The sequence below is a fragment of the Leucopleurus acutus genome (assembly GCF_964270905.1).
Source record: "Leucopleurus acutus genome assembly, chromosome: 13".
In the NCBI taxonomy this organism is placed as follows: domain Eukaryota; kingdom Metazoa; phylum Chordata; class Mammalia; order Artiodactyla; family Delphinidae; genus Leucopleurus; species Leucopleurus acutus.
Window position 1 is genome coordinate 77,716,953 of NC_139155.1, and position 22,482 is coordinate 77,739,434.

Below are 22,482 nucleotides of genomic sequence, written 5' to 3' on the forward strand. Positions count from 1 at the left end.
CAGAAAACTAAAAATAGAACTACCATATGATCCAGCAATCCCACTCCTGGGCATATATCCAGAAAAAACTATAATTCAAAAAGATACATGCACCCCTACGTTCATAGCAGCACTATTCACAATAGCCAAGACACGGAGACAACCTAAATGTCCATCGACAGATGAATGGATAAAGAAAATGTGGTATATATACACAAGGGAATACTACTCAGCCATAAAAAAGAACGAAATAATTCCATTTGCAGCAACATGAATGCAACTAGAGATTATCATACAAACTGAAGTAAGGCAGAAAGAGAGCGACAAATACTATACGATATCACTTACATGTGGACTCTAAAACATGACACAAATGAACCTATCTATGAGACAGAAACAGAATCGGGGACATAGAAAATAGACTAGTGGTTGCCAAGGGGGAGAGGGGTGGGAGATGGATGGATTGGGAGTTTGGGATTAGCAGATGCAAACTGGCATATATAGAGTGGATACATAACAAGGTTCTACTGTATAGCACAGGGAACTATATTCAATATCCTGTGATAAACCATAATGGAAAAGAATATGAAAAAGAATATGTGTGTGTGTATACATATATATATATATGTATAACTGAGGCACTTTGCTGTACAGCAGTAAGTACCACAACACTGTAATTCAACTACACTTCAATAAAAAATAAATTTTAAATAAATAAATAAATAAGCTGCCTGGAGCCGTGATGCACAAGGAACTCCTAATCTCCCCTATTAACCACCAACCCCTATCCACCCCATAGCTCAAGTCTTCCTTAATAAGACAATTTTAGTGCTTTAGGAAAATTTAAATTCCTTCTCACAAAAGGCTTGGGAGTAAATGCAAAGCTAGAAGATTCTCAAAAATGTAAAAACATCTTTTAAAAGAAGGACAAAAGAAAGAAATTACAAAGTTTTACAAAAGCACTGCTGTTTTTGCCAGGACCCAAGCTAAATACCTGGAAATCAGAGAAATAAGCTTTGCTAAAACTTCAGATTTGATTCATGATTGCTTTCCACAGAAATCTATGTGGGACCTTTAGTATGAGTTTCCTCACCGGCCAAGGTATGTGTGTGTGGTAGGGGGAGGTGAGAGGCGGAGTATGCACTAAAATCAGTGCCTTTCAAACCACATTCCTCTGAACTCTCAGGTCCTGTGAAAGTACCTCATAGGTCTCAGGACCAATGTCTTCACACCATCTTCAAGCAGGAAAAGTAACAGTTGTATTGTTTTACGTATGATGTGGTTTTACATTAAGGTAAAATCATGTTAAGTATTCCATGTAAGATTTTGTCTTACAAGTAGGTTCTGGTTATAAATGCTGGCAAATGATGCACAAAATAAATAGTTCTTAAAGTTCTGACATTCTCTAAGTTCATGACTATCATTTTGAAATGGAATTTAACAGTAAAATGAGATTTGCTTTAGAGAAATTTGCTTTTGCAGTAGATACAATGATAGGCTACACCTATTTAATAATACTGCAAGAGATACCTAGCATTACTTTTCAAGTAATATCATGGTGTGGTGCCACCTATAAAAGTTAATTGAAAGCCTCAACATAATTCAAAAGAATGGGTAAAATAAAGATGACTTTCTTTATTAAATGTTAAAACTCTTACTGAAACTCATTAATTCTTTCAGTCAGAACTAAGAAAAGTTTGAAATGCTATAAACTTGAAAGCCTGGCATTACAACTAAAGGGACCCACCCCAACTGTAAATTATTATAGCATAGGGATCCCCCAAAAGCAACACAATGAGGGATAAATGATTAAGTAAGAAGTCCCAATAACTACAGCATCAAGATATATTTAACATTATGGTACATAACATTTAAAACCAAACTTTGAAAGAAACTATAACTTGAAAATTAGACATATTAAAGTATTTGATAGCAAAAATTTAAAGGAGGGGAGGAGAGAGCTAAAGTCCTTGTACTCAATTAATTATTTTATGGACACAATTTTATTCCACCGAAAGAATTTCTAAATGAAATTCATAGAACAAAATATGCAATAAACATTTTATAAACTTCAAAATTTCAAAATTCTTCTATATCAAGAAGAATTCTCAGTCACACAGCTGAAGTATTAAATATATTTAACTATGGTTTTCAAATGTAGTACCAAAATTGATCTATATATCTTCAAAGACAATGCAAGAGATTCACTTTTAAAGACGTGTAAGAAAAACCAATAAATATTTAGCCTTTCCTTAATGACAGGTCCAAACAATCATGCTTACTTTCTTACTTCTATGGGCAGGAAATGTTACTTGTGGTATTCCAAGGACAATGGTGATTCAAGGACAAAGGACGACCCTGCCTGAAAAAGTTTCAGCATTGCAGCCCCTACCGGACTCTTAATTGCCCTCCAACCATGTTGAGATGGTTACGAAATTCCTGAGCCCCCCTGGGTGACGCCCACCTCGGCAACGGGACCTGTCCCAAATAAGGTAAGGCATATGCCCTGCCCCACTCCCACCCTACAGAAGGAAGGTATATGTGCCTCGACCAATTAGTAAACGAAATTTTCACCTCGGACCATTCCTTTGTTTTCTGGCTATAAAAACTGATCAATAGCACATGTTCGGGCTCAACTCTCCCAGACTACTAGGAAGTCGGCCGGCGACCCTTCCCTCTAATAAATTCTCTCTTCTTTACATTCTGTCTTATGTCTGGAAATTCTTTTCCAACCCGCGTTCAGACCATGACATTACTAATTGATAGAGTTTATGAAAAATGGTGGTGGTAGGATGAGAGTAGAAAACATGGATAACAGAAGGTAACGCACCAAAATATAACAGCTACAGTAACTTATAAACTGATGAGATTTCCAAATTAAAAAAAAAGCAAGCAGTAACCCAAAGAAATCACAAACATATGTTTCCAGATAAGCAGGATGTCAGAAAATTATACCATTACATTTATCCCCACCTTGGGACAAAGGTAACATCTAAAATGCTATCTTCATGAAGTTTTAGAGGGAAACACGAGAAAACTAACAAAGTCAGATACAGAAATACACAGTTTAATTCTTCTACGTCTCTTGTAAGAACTTTAATATGGTTAAAATTATAAAATCCCTGCAACCCAATTATTGCTAAAGTTAGTGTTAATTTACAAATGAATTGCTTTGAATTTTTTCCAAAGAAAACCCATATATGAAAGTAAGAATATACAGAAATTCCTTGGCACTGACAGATTTAAAGTTTTTACTTTCAACTACTCAAGACGCAAAAGAAGGGCCACTGAAATGCAGTAACCTGCAATTTTGCAAAGGCTAGAATGTGAACTGCTGGCACAGTGAGGTTGGTGAAAGGGAGCAGTCATTTCACTTGCAAATAAGCCCCACAAGTGGATTGTTTATGGTTTTTTGCTGTTTATTTCTCTCTACTTGTTGCCAGAAATACAGTAACTTTCCTGAAGTTATTGTTTTAAAAGTTTTTTTTTTAATCAGAAATGGACATAAAAATAAAAAACCAGCCAATTGCTAAAGCTGGTGGTAGATATGAAGAGGTCTAAGGAGTGACTAGTGTTAGCCAAAAATACAAGGGAGGAAAGTCACTGGGGACCACTCAGACTTACGAACTGAACCAGTGAACCATATGCTTAGTCAGAAACAAGAAAAAAAAGTAATCTGCAAAAGTATTTTTGGTAAGTGGACCAGCCAGGGCAAAAATTATATTTTACGGAGGAAAATTCTATGTCATAATGCTATCTGCAAAAAAATGGGACTTTCAGAAGGCTTCAAGATGCATCTCTTCCAAATGTCAATGATGTACTATATCACAATAAACTAGTGATCTGCTTCCAAAAGTCAACATAACTTGACGTGTCTGCATACAGATGAAGATTTTATGGACCACAATCTTGAAATCTGTCTACTTTGAGAGAGAAGTGAACTTAACAGAATCTAACTTAGCATAAAACCCTAGTGTATTCCAATAATGCATGAAAAATAAGATGGCACTTCAAAAACATGTACTGCAAAAAAATTGTTTTCCAAGTCATTTTTTTTAACCTCTTTTCCCCTAGCTTCTTTTCACCTAGTTGACACTCAATTAGGACCAGACCTCTTCTCATCAGTTACTTGGGAACAAAGACAGGGGTTATTACTAGACTGTATCAATGACTGCTAGAGTTATATCAAAAAGGACCCAGAAGCCATCTTGCATAGGCTTCTACTGACCAAAGACAAGACAATTTAAACATCAAGAAGGATGACAACAGCAACTGACTGAAACAATGTGCTTAAATCCACGAGTTCAAAACATTCAAAAATAAAAACTCACAGGTCAGTTTTTGAAGAACAGTTGACTCTCACTCCATAAATTAAAGAGTTTTCTTCAAATACTAGTCACATCACACCTGCCATTTCAATAATAACTCTACTAAGATTCAAATGTTCTATTCATAGGGGAATGGAAGCAAAAGTAATTCATATATTCTGTATGAAGAGTAAAGCATCAGGAATAAAAAAGAAAAGAAAAAAGAAGAAACGGTGTTACCTGGTCAAAAGTGTGATATAAAAGACGGAAATGTTAACGCCCCCCTCCCCAAAAAGGTTCGTCGTGTATATTTTATGCATTCCAATCAAAGTGTCTACATGTACATGTCCTGGTTTTTAAAAAAAAATCTATGCAAGAATTATCAATGATTAAGGGGACTGCTGAGAGTCTAATGGTTTTTTAAATTGCCAACATTTTAGGTACCCGTTACCAGTGGACTTTAAGTATTGCAAGTATATTACAGAGAGGGGAAGGACTTGAAGTTTCTGATTCCTGAGTAAAAATTACAAACCAAGGACAAACACCTCAACTTTCAACATCCTTTAATAACTTCTATTTTGGACTAAATGAGAACCCTAAGGCCACACTGCGGAAATATTTTTAAATCGTCCCGTGAAAAATCACACAAGCTAGAGGTTTATTCCTCTTGAATTTTATGGCTTTGTTTAAAAAAAAAAAAAAAGATTACTACTACAACTGTGCAGCATGATCGATCTCAGGACTTTTCTGATGCCTTGTCCAGCTAACCAAGAGCATCCCACACTTTTTCCGAACTCTGACTCAAAAAAAATCACTGCTCTTTTCCCAGTTTACATATTAGAGTATATAAATCCAACTATCCTCTACCATGCTTTCCTTCCGAAGTAATTTTCTTACTACTCCTCATTGCTTTCTATCAAATGCTAAGGGAGTGGTCAGATAATTATTAGGGCCAACCTCCTACCACAGTGAGATGTGTTCCAGACCTACTTACACGGTCCCAAAGCCAAAATAAAACCAAGATGACACTTCCTCAAATGATACAGAGTCCTCAAACTGTGTAAGCCCCAAAGATTTTCAAGTGGTTCTACTCTAATCTAGGCTCTTAATGCTAATAACACTTAACCACGGCATAACCAAAATTAGCCTTCCTCCTGAAATACTCTTCTAAAAACTAAGAAAGTTAACTATCTTTCCCCTAAATTTCTCTAATGTTATGGGCAGTCAATTGCCACAAACTACACTAAGCGAATTTAAGTGAAGACAAATTCAACTGCTTTCCCTTCCCATTTCAACTTACACACTACATGAGATATAGCATCACAGGAGGGAGGGCAGGCAGGTTTACTCTAAAGAATAAGCCTCATGGGCTTCCCTGGTGGCTCAGTGGTTGAGAGTCCGCCTGCCGATGCAGGGGACATGGGTTCGTGCCCCGGTCCGAGAAGATCCCACATGCCGCGGAGCGGCTGGGCCCGTGAGCCATGGCTGCTGAGCCTGCACATCCGGAGCCTGTGCTCCGCAACGGGAGAGGCCACAACAGTGAGAGGCCTGCGTACCACCAAAAAAAAAAAAAAAAAAAGAGTAAGTCTCGTTAGTTAGCAGAGGCACCTGAAAATGAATTCCAATCACCACAATAGCACACAGACATTCTCTATACTACATTCAAAGGATCAGAATCTTCAGTGAAATCATTTCAGGATAGAGTGAAAGTTAAATTGCACATCGGGAACTTCAGCTACACTGAAGGAAAGTAGACTGCTTTGAAATGCTGCCACATTTACATTCTAAAGGAAATCACAAAAACCACTAAACAAATGGTATGAATAACATTCTCACTTTTCCCAAACCTGAGGGCATTTAGTAAATGTTTACTAAATGAATTGCCTTATTTCATGAAATACATATTATCGCTCCTAATTATCTACCATTTCCCCAAAATAGAATAAATGGACCAAAATCAATCTTAGAAGGTAACGAACATATATGACATTTCCATAATGGTATCACAGACCCCTAAAATCCAACCACATGCCCTTCAGGGAAAACGAGTATGTTCTGTATAGCACATAACGTTCATTGCACAGACTACAAAAAAGCCACCAAGGATTCTAAAATCCAAAACTGGCACAACTAATCTATCATATTTATATTTGCACACAAGCAGAATTGTACCAAAATAAGCCTTCATAAATCCTGCCTGGGTTTAGGAAAAAGGTAAGTAGTAAACTGGCAAGATCATGAATAAAGAAACCTCTACCTAAAGCTAATGGAAGTGGAGAGGTATTTACAAATGAAAGCTCATCAGGAGATCAAGATAAATCATGTGAAATGGAGACGTTGAAAAGCACTCTTAGGTTTACCACTTGAAGCTGTAAACTTGAAAAGCCTAGGAAAATCATCAAGAAGACTAATTCCCTGCATAATAAGTTCACCACCATCTCAAAAAGGAAGAAAAGGAGGAAACACACAAATAGAAGAAAAGAGGGAGGGGCCAAGGGAGGACTTAGGGAAAACTTCATGGTACCCTTATTAAGCCCCCAGCCAGATGAAGAAAACTTTCTATCACATTCCCCTGATCAATGGCCTTCTGTTAGAACCCTGTAGTGCCTCTGCCTTAAAAAGATGGTGTCAAAAATGGCCTTTCTGCCATTTCCAACCATTGTTGGTTTTGCCCCCTTGATCAGCCAGCCCCGCCAACCAAACTTTCTGTGGTGATGGAAAGGTCTGCACTATCCAACAGGGTGGCCACGTATGGCAACTGAACACCTGAAATATGTTGTGCGATAAAGGTTCTACGTTTTTCATTTTATTTAATTTTAATTAATTTAAATTTAAATAGCCACACCACACACAGTAAGTAGCTACCACGCCGAATAACGCAACCCTAGAGTCAAAATGAGTAATCTGATATTTTATTGTTGAAGGAAGTTTTACTGATAAAAGGTACCTTTAATGTGGCTGACTGAGGCATAAACTCAGAAAAAGAATTTTTTCTTGAATACATCTCTCTATACGTCAGCCATGCAGGGTCTTTTGCACTGAAAGGCATACCCTGAAACTGCTTTATTTATACTTTAAGACAGCTGAATTTTGGAGTCTGAAATAATTTTTATGATATGCAAGAAAGATAAGTGACAATAGAATAAAAAATAAATCAGAAAGCTCCAAGATTTTTCTTAGTTTAACCTGTTTAAAAATAAAAACAGGGGGCTTCCCTGGTGGCGCAGTGGTTGAGAGTCCGCCTGCCGATGCAGGGGACATGGGTTCGTGCCCCGGTCCGGGAAGATCCCACATGCCGCGGAGCGGCTGGGCCTGTGAGCCATGGCCGCTGAGCCTGCGCGTCCGGAGCCTGTGCTCCGCAACGGGAGAGGCCACAACAGTGAGAGGCCGTGTACAGCAAAAAAAAAAAATAAATAAATAAATAAATAAATAAAAATAAATAAAAACAGGAATTCCCTGGCGGTCCAGTGGTTAGGACTTGGCAGTTTTACTGCCGAGGCTCGGGTTCAATCCCTAGTTGGGGAACTAAGATCCTATAAGCCCCGTGGCACGGCCAAAAGAATAAAATAGAAGTAGCTACTCATCACAGGTCCCAAAGTGCCAATCACTACATCTCTATTAAAAAGTTTCCTTCTCGGGCTTCCCTGGTGGCGCAGTGGTTGAGAGTCCGCCTGCCGATGCAGGGGACGCGGGTTCGTGCCCCGGTCCAGGAAGATCCCACATGCCGTGGAGCGGCTGCACCCATGGGCCATGGCTACTGGGCCTGAGCGTCCGGAGCCTGTGCTCCACAGCAGGAGAGGCCACAGCAGTGAGAGGCCCACGTACCGCAAAAAAAAAAAAAAAGTTTCCTTCTCAATTATACTACTGTCTGTATCATATTTTAATCTTTCATTACATTCAGTTTTAAAACTTTGTTATACATGGCTCTGTTAGGTAACATTTTCTAAGAATATTGTAACATATTCTTAAGAACACTGTAAGGCAATATGTAAACAGGACTATAGTAGTTCAATAAATAACCACTGAAATAAGTTGAAATAATGAAAAACAGCTTTTTTTAATGTTTATTAAATTAAGTATATATAACATTTTCCCTGAGGAAGCCAAATCTACCAGATAATCATATTATACTTCTGTAATTAAATTTTAAAGTTTGCAAATAACATTCTCTTAGAAACCTACGAGATTAAGTTGCTAATTGTTTAATAATGATATTAAGGGCTTCCCTGGTGGTGCAGTGGTTAAGAATCCGCCTGCCAATGCAGGGGACACAGGTTCAAGCCCTAGTCCGTGAAGATCCCACATGCCGCGGAGCAACTAAGCCCGTGCACCACAACTACTGAGCCTGCACTCTAGAGCCCACGAGCCACAACTACTGAAGCCCGTGTGCCTAGAACCTGTGCTCCACACCAAGAGAAGCCACCGCAATGAGAAGCCTGCGCACCGCAACGAAGAGTAGCCCCCACTCACCACAACTAGTGAAAGCTCGCACGCAGCAACAAAGACCCAACGCAGCCAAAAATAAATAAATGAATTTATAAAAAATGAAAATAATGATACTAAGTTAATTTTTATAAATGATTACAATTGATATTATTACTTCCCTATTTGAAAAATATAACTCAAGAATAACACCTTCTCTCATCTGAAATCATCAAAACTTCTGAGAACCACAGAATTTGACCCCACAATTTTCTCTGGTCTTTTCAACTATGATGATATTCCTTATAACCTGGGCTTTCTACCAGAATGATTTTTTTTTAAGCCAAACAATTACAGATAGTTAAAACTATTCCATAAATATAGTACATATGGAGCATGTTAAAATAAAATCTACTTCTCCAACCTAATACAGTATTCACACTTCATCTCCTGCAACTCATATAGCCAAAACAAAAACAACACACACACACAAAATTTTAACCTACAGCCTGAGCAAAACGCACGTACAGGAAACAAAATCGAATATGTTCTGCCCTAATAATCAAATTATACAAAAAAAAACAAAAACAGGCTTTATATAATATCAGGAAACTCAAGTGATTCATAAAAATATATAGTTCTCACAGACAACAGAACTACAGCAGAAAGGACACTGAGAGAACTATAACATACATTATCGCCTTCCTTCTGAAACTAAAAATCCCAATACAATCTCGGAAGTCGAGAGTAACGCTCAAAGCAACTCCCTGACATGCTGCCATTAGATCAAGTAGACTGTCTTCTGGCATGCTGCTATGGCAATCAGAGATGGCTACCCTAAAAAGAAAAAAGCAGCTACCATTATCAATTATAGTCTCAATACCAGCATCTCAAAACAAATCCAATACTGGAAGAAAAACCATTTCTTAAATGAAGTATAAAACCTACTGCTCCCGTAATTTGCATGGCCTGATGAATTTCTACAGTTTAAATTTCAGTTTTCATTCTCCTTCAATAAACCAAGCAGGTTTTCTTCCCACCAATTCCCCTTCACAAGGATACAGGGACCAATGGACTGAGAGACAGGCGGGAAAGGAAGGGGAACAGAGAGGGAGGTGAGACCTCCCAGCTGTATAAAAACAAACCATGAGTTTTTTACCTTTGCTTCCAAATCAAAGGCAAAAGCAAGTACGGAAGGCAAAATATTTTAGAACTAAAAAATAAATAAATACTAAAATTACTTGCAAGTTTCTCCTGCAGTACAGGTTACTTTTTTCCCGAAAAAATAATTTTTTTTTTTTGGGGGGGGGCTGTGTTGGGTCTTCGTTGCTACACGCATACTTTCTCTAGTTGTGGTGAGCGGGGCTACTCTTCGTTGTGGTGCGCGAGCTCCGCATTGCAGTGGCTTCTCTTGTTGCAGAGCACGGGCTCTAGGCACATGGGCTTCAGTACTTGTGGCGCGCGGGCTCAGCAGTTGTGGCTCGTGGGCTCTAGAGTGCAGGCTCAGTAGTTGTGGCCCACGGGCTGAGCTGCTCCGCGGCATGTGGGATTTTCCTGGACCAGGGATCAAACCCGTGTCCCTTGCATTGGCAGGCAGATTCTTATCCACTGCGCCACCAGGGAAGCCCCCTGCCTACCATTTTGCAACCTATTCTTCCAAATTCCTAAATCTGATGCTTCTGATTCACTTGGACATAATGATCACTACCAAATAAGAGATCCTTTTATTTCAAAGGGCATATTTCTGGTGAAGACTAAACTTAGTTACAAGGTAGAAAAGCCAAGAAATGCTCATAAGCCCATAATTTAAAGTTTATATCTAGGCAAAAAAGAATTACATCCATCTTGTATAGATTCCCTCTGTCACCCCCTCCCCCACACACACATACCCCCTTAAGGAAAAAACAAAAAACCTGAGGTATCTCTAAAAGCACAATTAAGTCACAGAGTAAAGTGTAAGTAGGATTCCTTAGTGATGTAAACAACTCTACTGGATACAAAGTTCTGAAACTTTTTTTCTAATCAACAGGTCAGGTTAAATAACAGCTACAAAATATAATATTCTCCTGCCAATATGTTGTAGTCATGGTAACAACAACAAAATACTAAACTATTTCTTTCCCATCTGACTCATCTTGTTATGTAATAACTCAGTTCTGAGAGTCAAGAGCCACTTAATGAAACTGGAATTACTTACAAAGAAACCATCTATCTTCCCTTAGACTGTAAAAAGATTTTTTAAAAAACAAAAAGGAAAGGAAAAGGAAAAAAAGCTTTGCAACACCTATTTCAAAGGTGTGAAGCTGGATCAAATATTTTCAAAATATTAACTAAAAACCCAATTAACCCCAAATCAAAACTTCAATACTATATTTATATTCACCCCCAATTTGGATGAAATAGAAGTAACACTAAAATTTCCCCCCACTCATGCACCAGCAATATCTAAGGAAAACATGGTTTTCAGAAACAGCTTCTTTCTCTTGGTTTCCTATCAAACATCTTAGATATAGGAATGAGTAAAAATGTTAGCTCAAAATCACTTTATTCAACATATGCAAAAGTAAATAAAATAGCCCAGTCCATATTACAACTAAAAACTTTTTATCTAACTCATTGTAATTGCTATAAAGTGGCCCCAAAGTGTATTTGGTAAGCTCTGCGCTACTTTATCACTAAAAAATATCCTCATACATAATAATCTTTGCTGCCCCACAGATATATGCATTTATTGGACTGACAAACTAAATTCAGGCTGCCTTATTTGAAAATGTATGCCCACCAATCTCGCTTCATACAACTACTATCAAATAGTGTATCCTAATGTTTTTGGGGCACTCTTAATCTTACAAATTATCAAAATCTACATAAAAATTTCAAAGGATATCATTATATATGTACAAACTGAACTAATAATAGGTTAATTCTTTAAATGTTCCAATAAAAACACTTTGGGGGAAGGGGGTGGTTTAAAAGATTTTATTTTTGCTTTTGTTACGCTCAATAATCTAGCTATTATAATACGATCTTTGTTCTTTCTCACCCGCAAATGAAGTTGTCTAAATGATAATCAATACTTCCTTTAAGTGAACATTCCCTAATATCTTTCTTTCAGAAATGACAAAAGCATATTTACAGGCTATTTTTCCCAGCAGTCATAGAAATCGGTCACCATGCATTCCATATAACTTTCAGTGGCTCTGTCTACCGTCTCAGGGGTAAACCCAAGGAAGCCTTGCACAACCTGATTCCTATCTATCTCTTTCCAGCCTCAACCACCCTCCCCTATCCAGTCACCTCTTCTACCACATATCCTGTAAGCCCTGAACAAATGGAGTTAATCAGCCTCAATTCAATTCAACTTCTCCTATTCTGTTAAAATACAAAAACCTAAAGCGCTGGGATCATATCTTTCTTACTTTTAGATCCACAATGCCTAACAAAGTATTTAGGACAGTGTAATTATTCAAAGTATGTTTAATAGACAAAATGTGGATCCAGCCTCTTTCCCTACACTTCAGGTTGATTAATTTTAATATCAATAAATTAAAACACACATAAATTCAATAAAGAATCAAAAAATAGATGTGATTAAAAATATACAAAACAGCTATTTAATGGCTCTTGTATTTCACCAAGAATGATAGAACAGACTCCTAATATTCTCCTTGCCACCAACTTCCTTGTTCCAATTTATTTAACATACTGCAGCCCAGATTAATCCTTCTAACTGCTCAAGACTCTGAAGAGATCCTACTAATGGTCTACCGAATGGTGCTAATGCCTTGACCCACTACTCAAGGTCCCCCGTTATCTGATTTGAACTACCTTTCCAATCTTATTTCTTCCTCTTCTCTTTATCACACCCTTCTCAACAGCCAAGCTGAAATTCTAGCTATGACCAATACTTCTCTACTTTGCCTTTGCCCCTGGTTAGTCACTTTTATTAGATTATCTTTTCTTCCTCCTGCCCCTTAAAGTCCCATGTCCCAAAAGCATCATTTTTCTTTACTGGTCAATGTAAGAAGCACAAGCCACGCTGAGTATTGAATCCATCCTCCTGCATTCCATACTCAACAAACATCGTCTTCAACATAAGAGAACTACAGCTGGTCAAGAAAAATTCGGCAGCTTGAGAGACAGTAACTGTAGCAAAAATCAACATGCTACTACTATGTCTGATTTGACACTGAAAATCCCCAACAAAGATGTATCTAACTACAAGGAGATCTGGTATGTGTAATATATAAAAACATGTCATATTAATATATGATAGCAAAGTTGATATTAAGCACAGGAAACTTTGGGCAAAATCCATTTGTCTTGCACTCGAAGAAAGCTTTAATATTCTGACATTTTTGACAAACCTGATAACTTGGGAAGTCTTAACCCTTAGCTTTATAGAATATTAATTGAAGACCCTCACTCAATTGGGTTGAAATGTTACTCTCACCCTCTGAAGGTTATCACTACCCAACAAAGACAGAGCAACACATGAGCATGACTAAGAAGTTGCTTGAGCACCTATCTGTCTAGATGAAAGTAACAACCTATGTGGGAAAGAAGCAGGAGCCCAGAGAGAAAAGTTGAGTTTTTATAACCATCTGTCTTTTGCTACTACGTACTCAACATGGAAAGACAATTTGGGGATGCAGGAAAAGATAAATACACAATTTTTTTTTAACTTTATATTTTGGACCTGCAAATTTAGCTGTCTTGAACCATAACTACATACCCCTTGAGTTTCAAACATAGATTAGTACTAAAGTTCTATCATCTTCTTCCCACAGGAAAAAAAAAGTTCATGTCTAGCTCATCTTTCTATCATCTCAAGATGGCATCTTACAAAAGACAAAAACTCGAAAAACTTAGCTGGCTAAACATTTTAAACTAAAGAAACAAATCCCTGATGTCACGGAAGGAACTTGGAGGAGAAACAAAACATGAACAGAAGTACTACCCATATCAGAGCATTTATCACACTCTTAGATAAGTATTGTGTACTTATCTAATTGTCCCACTAAAGAATAAATCTGAGCAATCAAGAACTGAGTTGTCCAATTTACCAGTGAATGCCAAATGCCTAGCATGGTATCTGGCCCATGTTCAAAGTACCATAATACCTGAAGACTGAATAAACAAAAAGCAAGAGTAAAGAAAACTCACTAAAACCTCACAAGCTCCTGAGAATTACATCAAAATAAGATGATCTAAATTCAAATTTTCATTAATTAAATTTCTGGGAAAATGAACAAGTAATTACATATGTCAAGATCCTAGAAGGCAATAATCATTGTCATTCCCAGCACAGAGGACTGCCTAGCACTTGACAAATGCATGTTGAACTGAATTCTACACTTCCCTCCTCCTCCAAGTATGAGAGATATAATACAAAGAAATTCAGTAAAATAACTATCTAATTAGTCTTTTTCTAATTAAACCTTTGCCAGGTCATTTTAGGAGGTACAGAATTTTATTTTAACCCAGAGGCATTCGGTGATCAAATTTACCTCAAATAATACTTTTTTTTTTAAGCTAAAACACAATAAAAGACGGGATTTTAATTCTTCTAACTTTCCTTAATAGTGCCCTTAATCTTAACCTTAATCTAGCTCTATAAGCAAAAAACTCTCTTTAAATCTATTATTCAATATATTAGGCAATTATTACCCACTGCCTCTAAATATAACCAAGTCAAAACAATTATTACACACTGCCCCTAAATATAACTCTGTTCAAAACAACAGGCACGGGCTTCCCTGGTGGCACAGTGGTTAAGGATCCACCTGCCAATGCAGGGGACACGGGTTCGAGCCCTGGTCCGGGAAGATCCCACATGCTGTGGAGCAACTAAGCCCGCGCTCTAGAGCCCGCGAGCCACAACTACTGAGCCTGCGTGCCACAACTACTGAGCCTGCGCTCTAGAGCCCACGAGCCACAACTACTGAGTACGCATGCACAACTACTGAAGCCCGCGTGCCTAGAGCCTGTGCTCTGCAACAAGAGAAGCCACCAAGATGAGAAGCCCATGCACTGCAAAGAAGAGCAGCCCCCGCTTGCTGCAACTAGAGAAAGCCCGCACAGCAACGAAGACCCAATGCAATCAAAAATAAATTAATTAATTAAAACAACAACAACAGGCGCTTGAAGACAACTCCTGCAATGCCAACAATTATAATTATGTCAACTAGCCAACATCAGCGATAAAAACATGCTTTTTATATCCAACATGCCTTTATCCTAACTCTACAATTCACAGTTTGGTACTCTGTACTTCTTGGCATTTTCCAGAAATTCAGTCTCCAGAAAACAGTTTCATTCTTGACACACCAGGATTTTTTTTATGACACTGAGACCACACTTCTGAGAAAACAATAATGAAGTTGTTAAAGACTCTAGGGCTTCCCTGGTGGCGCAGTGGTTAAGAATCCACCTGCCAATGAAGGGGACATGGGTTTGAGCCCTGGTCCAGGAAGATCCCACATGCTGTGGAGCAACTAAGCCCGCGCTCTAGAGCCCGCGAGCCACAACTACTGAGCCTGCGTGCCACAACTACTGAAGCCCACGCGCCTAGAGCCTGTGCTCTGCAACAAAGAAGCCACTAAGATGAGAAACCCACACACTGCAACGAAGAGTAGCCCCCGCTCACCGCAACTAGGAAGACCCAATGCAGCCAAAGATAAATTAAATAAATAAAAATTTTTAAAAAGACTCTCTAATATCTAATTTCTTCTTCAAATAACCCAAGACAAATTCTGTAATTTAATACAATACTTATCAGCATTTTGCAAAGCACTTAAGACTAGCAGTAAAATATTCTAATGCTGGTTTTACCAAAGAACTGACTACATTTAGAATTCCATGGTAATTTATATTTTCCTCACTATTTTCAGAAATCCAGAAGCCCACAAAGGATAACTTTAAAGACTCTGCCAATTATAAAAGGAACACAAATGAACTGGATACATATATAATTTTTAAATGATCTAAACAAATGTATACCTTAAGAATTTATATCATAGTTCTTATAAGTTAGAATGAAAGTATCAATGGATATTTAAGGTATAATAGTCAATTCCATACACCATTTTAGTCAGCTCAAAATATTCTGGAAGCAGACAGAATATTAATAATAAAGAGATGGGATTTAAAATTTTCTTTTCCTAACTGGACTTATTTGTAATTTATACTTAATTTTTTAAATATATAATCAAGGAAAATGAAATTAAAACAAACATGAATAATTAAATTTATGTTATTAGTGTAGTTCATATTTCTGCCACATTAAAAAAAATCTAGCAAACTGTCAAGGGTAAAGGCAGATGTCTATTTTTACCAGTGTTCCAGTATTATAACAAACTATTCAGGGGATAAACTTTAGATCAGTATTATAAATATAAAAATGATGAAATAAATTTATTTCAGAAGAAAATAAAGATTTCTACACCCAACTCATTCATTTTATGATCTTTAGGACTTCTTAAAGAGAAATATATAAATATGCAGATTGATTCTTTTTTTATGTTCATAATGTGACCCCAAATAAAATCCCTGGATAGCTGACAAACCAAACCAACAAATCAAAAGCATTCATCTATTGTACATCAATTGTAATTTAAATTTTGTAATTTCAAATTTACGTCATTTCCAAGGCAAAATAATTTTGAGAGTAAAATGTTAATAGAAAAACTGAACCACAGTTCTTCTTCAAGAAGTATTCAACCTTTTAATGCCTAAAGACTGAATTCCAGAACGCTCTTCTCAAATTAAGTTCAACTGCCAAACATCTTTTCATGTGAAATAGCAAAAATTATCTGTAAAGCCACCTATAGAGACTAAAACTATAATGTATGGATTACCTAAGCTCTGTCAGTGCTATTATAAACTGATGAATCTTTTCACAAAATACATATTCAATAATCACAGAATCATTTTAAATCTCCATACGATAATAATCTGAATTATTGTTCCAATTAATATTTTTCCAAACTCTTATTTTCTTCTACTCAGAGATTTCCAACAGAAAACTATTTATTTATATAATTTCCCACCTCTTTCAGCAGGACAAATATAGAGACTGAGTTTTAAAGAAGGCTACAACCAATCAAAGGTTTTTTGCTTTGATAGACCTAGACTGGCAGAGCTTAAATTTTATAGTCCATACACTTGAGAATGAATCAACCAAATAAGATGCCAGGTAAACTTTTGCACACAAAATTTAACCTTAGGAAAACTAACAGCTGGAAAAAGCTGTGTGGCTCTGCTATTTAAATAAAGCATCTCAATTAATATACTACTGAACTAAAAAGTCAGTGGTTAGTTTGCAGTCCCTCTAGTGTTCAACTAGTTACATTAACAGTTTCGAATTGGTAAAGACTGCTGCTTATTTCTTAACTACTAAATCTATTCCACATATTAAATAAAAATGAATTTAATAAACACAAAACAAGGTACAAAAAATATCAGCAGAATCTTACATTTTTCCCTGTAAATCATTCAAATTAAGATTTAAAAAGAAAGAAAACTATTTTCCAATGCAGGATTGATCATCAAGTACCCAGCATGATGCCTAGCACGTAACAAGTGAACTATAAATATTTGATTTTTGTCTGGTTCCCAGTTTCAACATATAATTATTTCAAGCTATCATTTACTCTTAGTTTATTACTACTATAAAATTAGAAACAATAAGCATAAATAAAAACTATTCTGCAAATAAAAAACCAAATGTGGAAAGAGAAATAGGCTGATTATGGCATGTAACACAAATCTGTAGTAATCCTTGTTAATCAAATATTCTTGCTAATTATCTATATGCAACAGTCAATAAAAGTCCCAAACACTCTGGTCAATTAATAATTCACATACACCATACACTTACCATAATTATCAAGGATCAGGTCACAATCCCTATTTAAAACAATATGGGACACAATTTTAATTTTTTATTCTAAAATCCCTTCAGCACAGGCATAGATATTATCATCATCCTTGTACTGCCAAAGCCAGAAAACAGTTATAAGAGACAACTTTTTAAAAAATCAAATGGCTACATATAATTTAACTAAGATGACACTGACAATGCCAGGTGAAAAAGAATTCAAATTTTATCTACAGGCAGAAATTATGACCAAAACTATGAATTATAAAATAAGTTCATGAAGATTTAAATATTCTGACAGCGGAGTTCATTAAAGGAAATGTATGACTATGAAAAGCATTTATACAGCATTTAAAATCTATGAACTTTTTGTATTCACTTCATGTTATATCATAAAGTAAAGCTGTAATTCCCATATTACAGCCAAGAATAAAGGATGAAGCAAATTTAAATGAGTTGTCTGTCATGACAAGTATCACAGGAAGAGACATGCTATGAACACTCAATCTTTTTTTTAGTTTACTTATCATACTTATGGTCTCTACCTCTACAAAGGTAAAAGATAACAAAAGAATGGTAAATTTCCTCCTGGCCTCTGTTTCATTTTGGATATGTGAGATTGAACAGGAGGGAGTAATCCACAATCTGTGACCTATACTTCTGCTGAATGCCAGCTGAGCTTAGGTCACAAATAGAAAAAGAGAATGAGAAATGGTTTCTAGCCAAGAAGATGCGACTTGCTGAAGGTGGAAGGACTCTTCAAGCATTCTCTGTGAGACAGGGCTGCATTCCATGTGCTGCCAAATGGAAATTTCAACTAGCACAGGAAATTCGAGTAATTGCGGGTATATATGTGACTATGTTTCAAGCATCTTTGGAGAGGACAGATCAACTTTGTCTTTGAAAAATGCCATTTTAAAATTATATAACTAACAAAGCAATAACTTGCTATCTTAAATATTTACAAAGTAGATTGAACCAAAAGGCTATTTTTAAAAGAAAAGAAAAAGAGATGTATACTGACACTAAAAAACGTCTATCAAAGATTTCCTTGAAAATGTTTGCCTAAATTGTATACTAACTCATTTTATCATGTAGTCTATAGACATGATATTTAAAGAGGTTAGTAATTAATTAAGGATTTTAGGGTGAGAAAGCTCAATGAAAGCTTTTGGTCAATTTAATTTTATAGTAAAACATGCGGTTACCAGTGAGAGCCTCGGCCAAGCAATCTTAGCTAATCATTTCTATGTAGCAATAATGAACTTTAGTATTGGGCTGGCAATTTATAACACATGTAGGATAGCCAAGGTCATCCAATCCATGACATATTCGTAAGTTAACAAGGTTCTGACATACAAATATCATTAAGCACTTTAATCCAATAAATAGTACTCTTCCAAAGCCCCTGTTCTATCAATACATGACACAAGCTTTTTTCCAACTGTCCAAACTACTTGCTAGCTACAAACTAATAAAAATAATTTACGGAAAATTTATGGAAAATAATTGAATAAACTTATTCAATTAATTTTAATAAAACCTTTAAAATTAAACTATGAAAAATAAGCAACTACCCCCAAAAAAGTGAAGAAAATTATATCACTGTCTTTTTAATATGCAGTTAAAAAGAAATCAATGGAAAATCTTTCAAATGTGGTCGTATATCTTCTTTAAAACAGTATTCTATAACAGCATGTTTTCTTTCCTATGTGATCCAGAATACTAGAAGGAGTTCATAGTATGCAGTGGTGCTAGACTGATAATCTTTATACAAACTTCTCTTGCACTCACATTCATTTACTAATTAATTTATCCCATAAATGTGTCAGGAATTATGCTGGTCCTGCAATCACAATAATGGGCAAAGCCAGATGCAGGTCTTGCCCCCAGTGCAGTTTACAGCCTATAGGGAGCTTCCCATCTAATCCTATCCAAAAACTCTCAAAACCACCAAACTACCTGTAAGTCCAAACTCCTCAGCCTAGTATTTAAGCTCCATCACCAGCAGGCACAAATATGCAGTTTCAATCAACTGTAACTCTTCCTCAACAGATATTCCAAACTTTCCTACTCTGTGTCTTTGCACATGCAATTTCATATAAATGAAATGTTCTTGCCCTGACATACCCATATATCCAAATACCCAAATTCTACCCATTCTTTAAGGCTCAGCTTAAGAATTAACTGTTCCTCAAAGCTCTGTCTCCTTCCAAATAACTCCAATAATACTGTGTGCCCCTCTTAGGACATTTGTAATAACGCTCTAGGTACGTATGCTATCTCCCCTATTAGACTGTCAGCTTCTGAAAAACAGAGCATGTTTCTGATTCATTTCTGTATTCTGTACAGCACCTAAAACAATATAGGCTCAATAAATATCTTTTGGATAAATACACGATGGTAATTCTAAATATTAAAGATCATTAAAGAGTGATAACAATTTATAAGGCTCAACGAATGTTTATAAGGGCTTCCCTGGTGGTGCAGTGGTTGAGAGTCCGCCTGCCGATGCAGGGGACACGGGTTCGTGCTCCGGTCCGGGAAGATCCCACATGCCGCGGAGCGGCTGGGCCCGTGAGCCATGGCTGCTGGGCCTGCGCGTCCGGAGCCTGTGCTCCGCAGAGGGAGGGCCACGGCACTGAGAGGCCCACGTACCGCAAAAAAAAAAGAATGTTTTTAAAACATCCTTTCACACATTATTTTATTGCTGTTACAGAATATTATAAATTTAAATGTGTGGGCAACTGAGCTGAATCAGCACTCCAGGACATCCTAGGAAAATGTTTTTGCCCCCTGAGTATAGTCTACCTCATTGTCCCAATCATACTGTGAATCAAACTGATAGTGACGGCTCTGGCAAACTGAGCTGTGGTTAACGAAACCTTTACGGTAACAGTGGGGATAACTGCCCCAGCCCCAGATTTGCTACTGGAATCAAGGGCCCCTCCTTGTTACACTCTTTATGAAACCAATAAATGGCATGATAAATTTTTCCATAACAGTCATTGCCAACAAATGTTATTTCCTCCCTAAACAGAGTTGTATGCAATTTGTCCAAGGATGCCAAGGCAGGCGTCCTTTCCATTATTAATATCTACTAGGCTACTTTTAAAGTAAGTTAAAAATATACTGCCTGAAACTGAAATGAATCTAAATTTTTCCTTTCAACTAAATATATTTCAATGTGAATAACATGCCCTCTTATAAAGAGCAAACATCAAAACTGCTTAGCATTTAAACAAGCCCAAGATTACCAGTGAAAAAATAAAATAATCTTAATGAAGAGACCTCATCTTGATGATGTTCATACTTTCCTTCTTCAGACAGTCACTCCACAAATATTTACTTATTTCCTACTGATGGCAGAGTATAATAAACCTTCAAGAAGATGAGCAAAAAGTCTCACCTCCCCCCCAAGGCTAAATGGCTTTATGGCTTTACTAAAGCCATAAATAAAACTAGTTTTTTTAATGAAATATATTTTGCATATGACATTGTATTAAATGAGAAAGATTTTTTTTTTTTTTTTAAGGGCCTCTCACTGCTGCAGCCTCTCCCATTGCAGAGCACAGGCTCCGGACACGCAGGCTCAGCGGCCATGGCTCACGGGCCCAGCCGCTCCGCGGCATGTGGGATCCTCCCGGACTGGGGCACGAACCCGTGTCCCCTGCACTGGCAGGCGGACTCTCAACCACTGCGCCACCAGGGAAGCCCCTGAGAAAGATTTTTGATGACAGAAAGATTTGTGAATGCTCTACTTCGCTTTACCACTGTATTCACACAATCCTTTTCAACACAAAGACACTTCATCTTTATCCAATTTTTAATTTTATTCTTAAATATATTTTTAAGTCAAGCCAGTTTTGCTGCACGATTAACTGCAAACTGCAGGGTATTATTCTACCACAACACCCTGGTAACCAGCTCATGTTCAGTTACACCGTCAGAGCACCCATAAAAAAAAAATAAAGCCTAATTGTATGATCATGTGGATACTGCAGAAGTCCTTTAGCTCAATCCTAGATGGGCCTCAAGAGGATAATGCTTATTCTGTTGAACTCACAAATCACAATATGAAAGAGCCAGGATCAAAACAAGACCCAGGAACTTCCCTGGTGGCGCAGTGGTTAAGAATCCGCTTGCCAACGCAGGGGACATGAGTTCGAGCCCTCATCTGGGAAGATCCCACATGCCACGGAGCAACTAAGGCCCATGCGCCACAACTACTGAGCCTGCGCTCTAGAGCCCATGTGCCACAAGTACTGAAGCCTGCACACCTAGAGCCACTGCTCCGCAACAAGAGAAGCCACCGCAATGAGAAGTCGGCGCTCAGCAACAAAGAGCAGCCCCTGCTCGCCGCAACTAGAGAAAACCCACGCGCAGCAATGAAGACCCAACGCAGTCAAAAATAAATAAATAGATAAATAATAAATAAATTTATTTTTTTAAAAAAAGACCCATTATACAAAGAGTGCATTTTAGCAATGTTGGGTTTATAAGAAATAGGTGTGTGGCCCAGTACCTGTGGAAAATTGTACAAGAATATTTATGTAGATGGAGCAGTAAAGAAAATTATCAAACACTTGCCATAATGATACTCAATGAGAAACTCTTCAGGTAGCATCAGGCCAGCTTAGGTATGAAATATTTAAAACAACAGAATCCAATTTCATAATTCTCTAGTGCTTGAAACACTTCTAACCCTTTGGGATCTTTTGGGAGGAGGGAGGAAAGAAGGATATTTATGTGTTATTTCTGCCATTAAAACAATTTTTATACAGAACAAAAAACTTTAGCTCCTAATGATGCTCATGGCTGAGTATATTGATATCAAGTCCCTGCGCCACCAGGGAAGCCCCCAAAGTGTAATTTTTTTTACCAACTCTTTAA

The 22,482-nt window shown here is 37.2% G+C and overlaps 1 protein-coding gene across 2 annotated transcripts in view; it reads right to left on the bottom strand.

Moving 5' to 3' along the window:
• MED13L (mediator complex subunit 13L) overlaps nucleotides 1-22,482 on the bottom strand; it is a 301,913-nt gene that overhangs the window by 223,838 nt on the left and 55,593 nt on the right. The gene's annotated exons all lie outside the window — the stretch shown is intronic.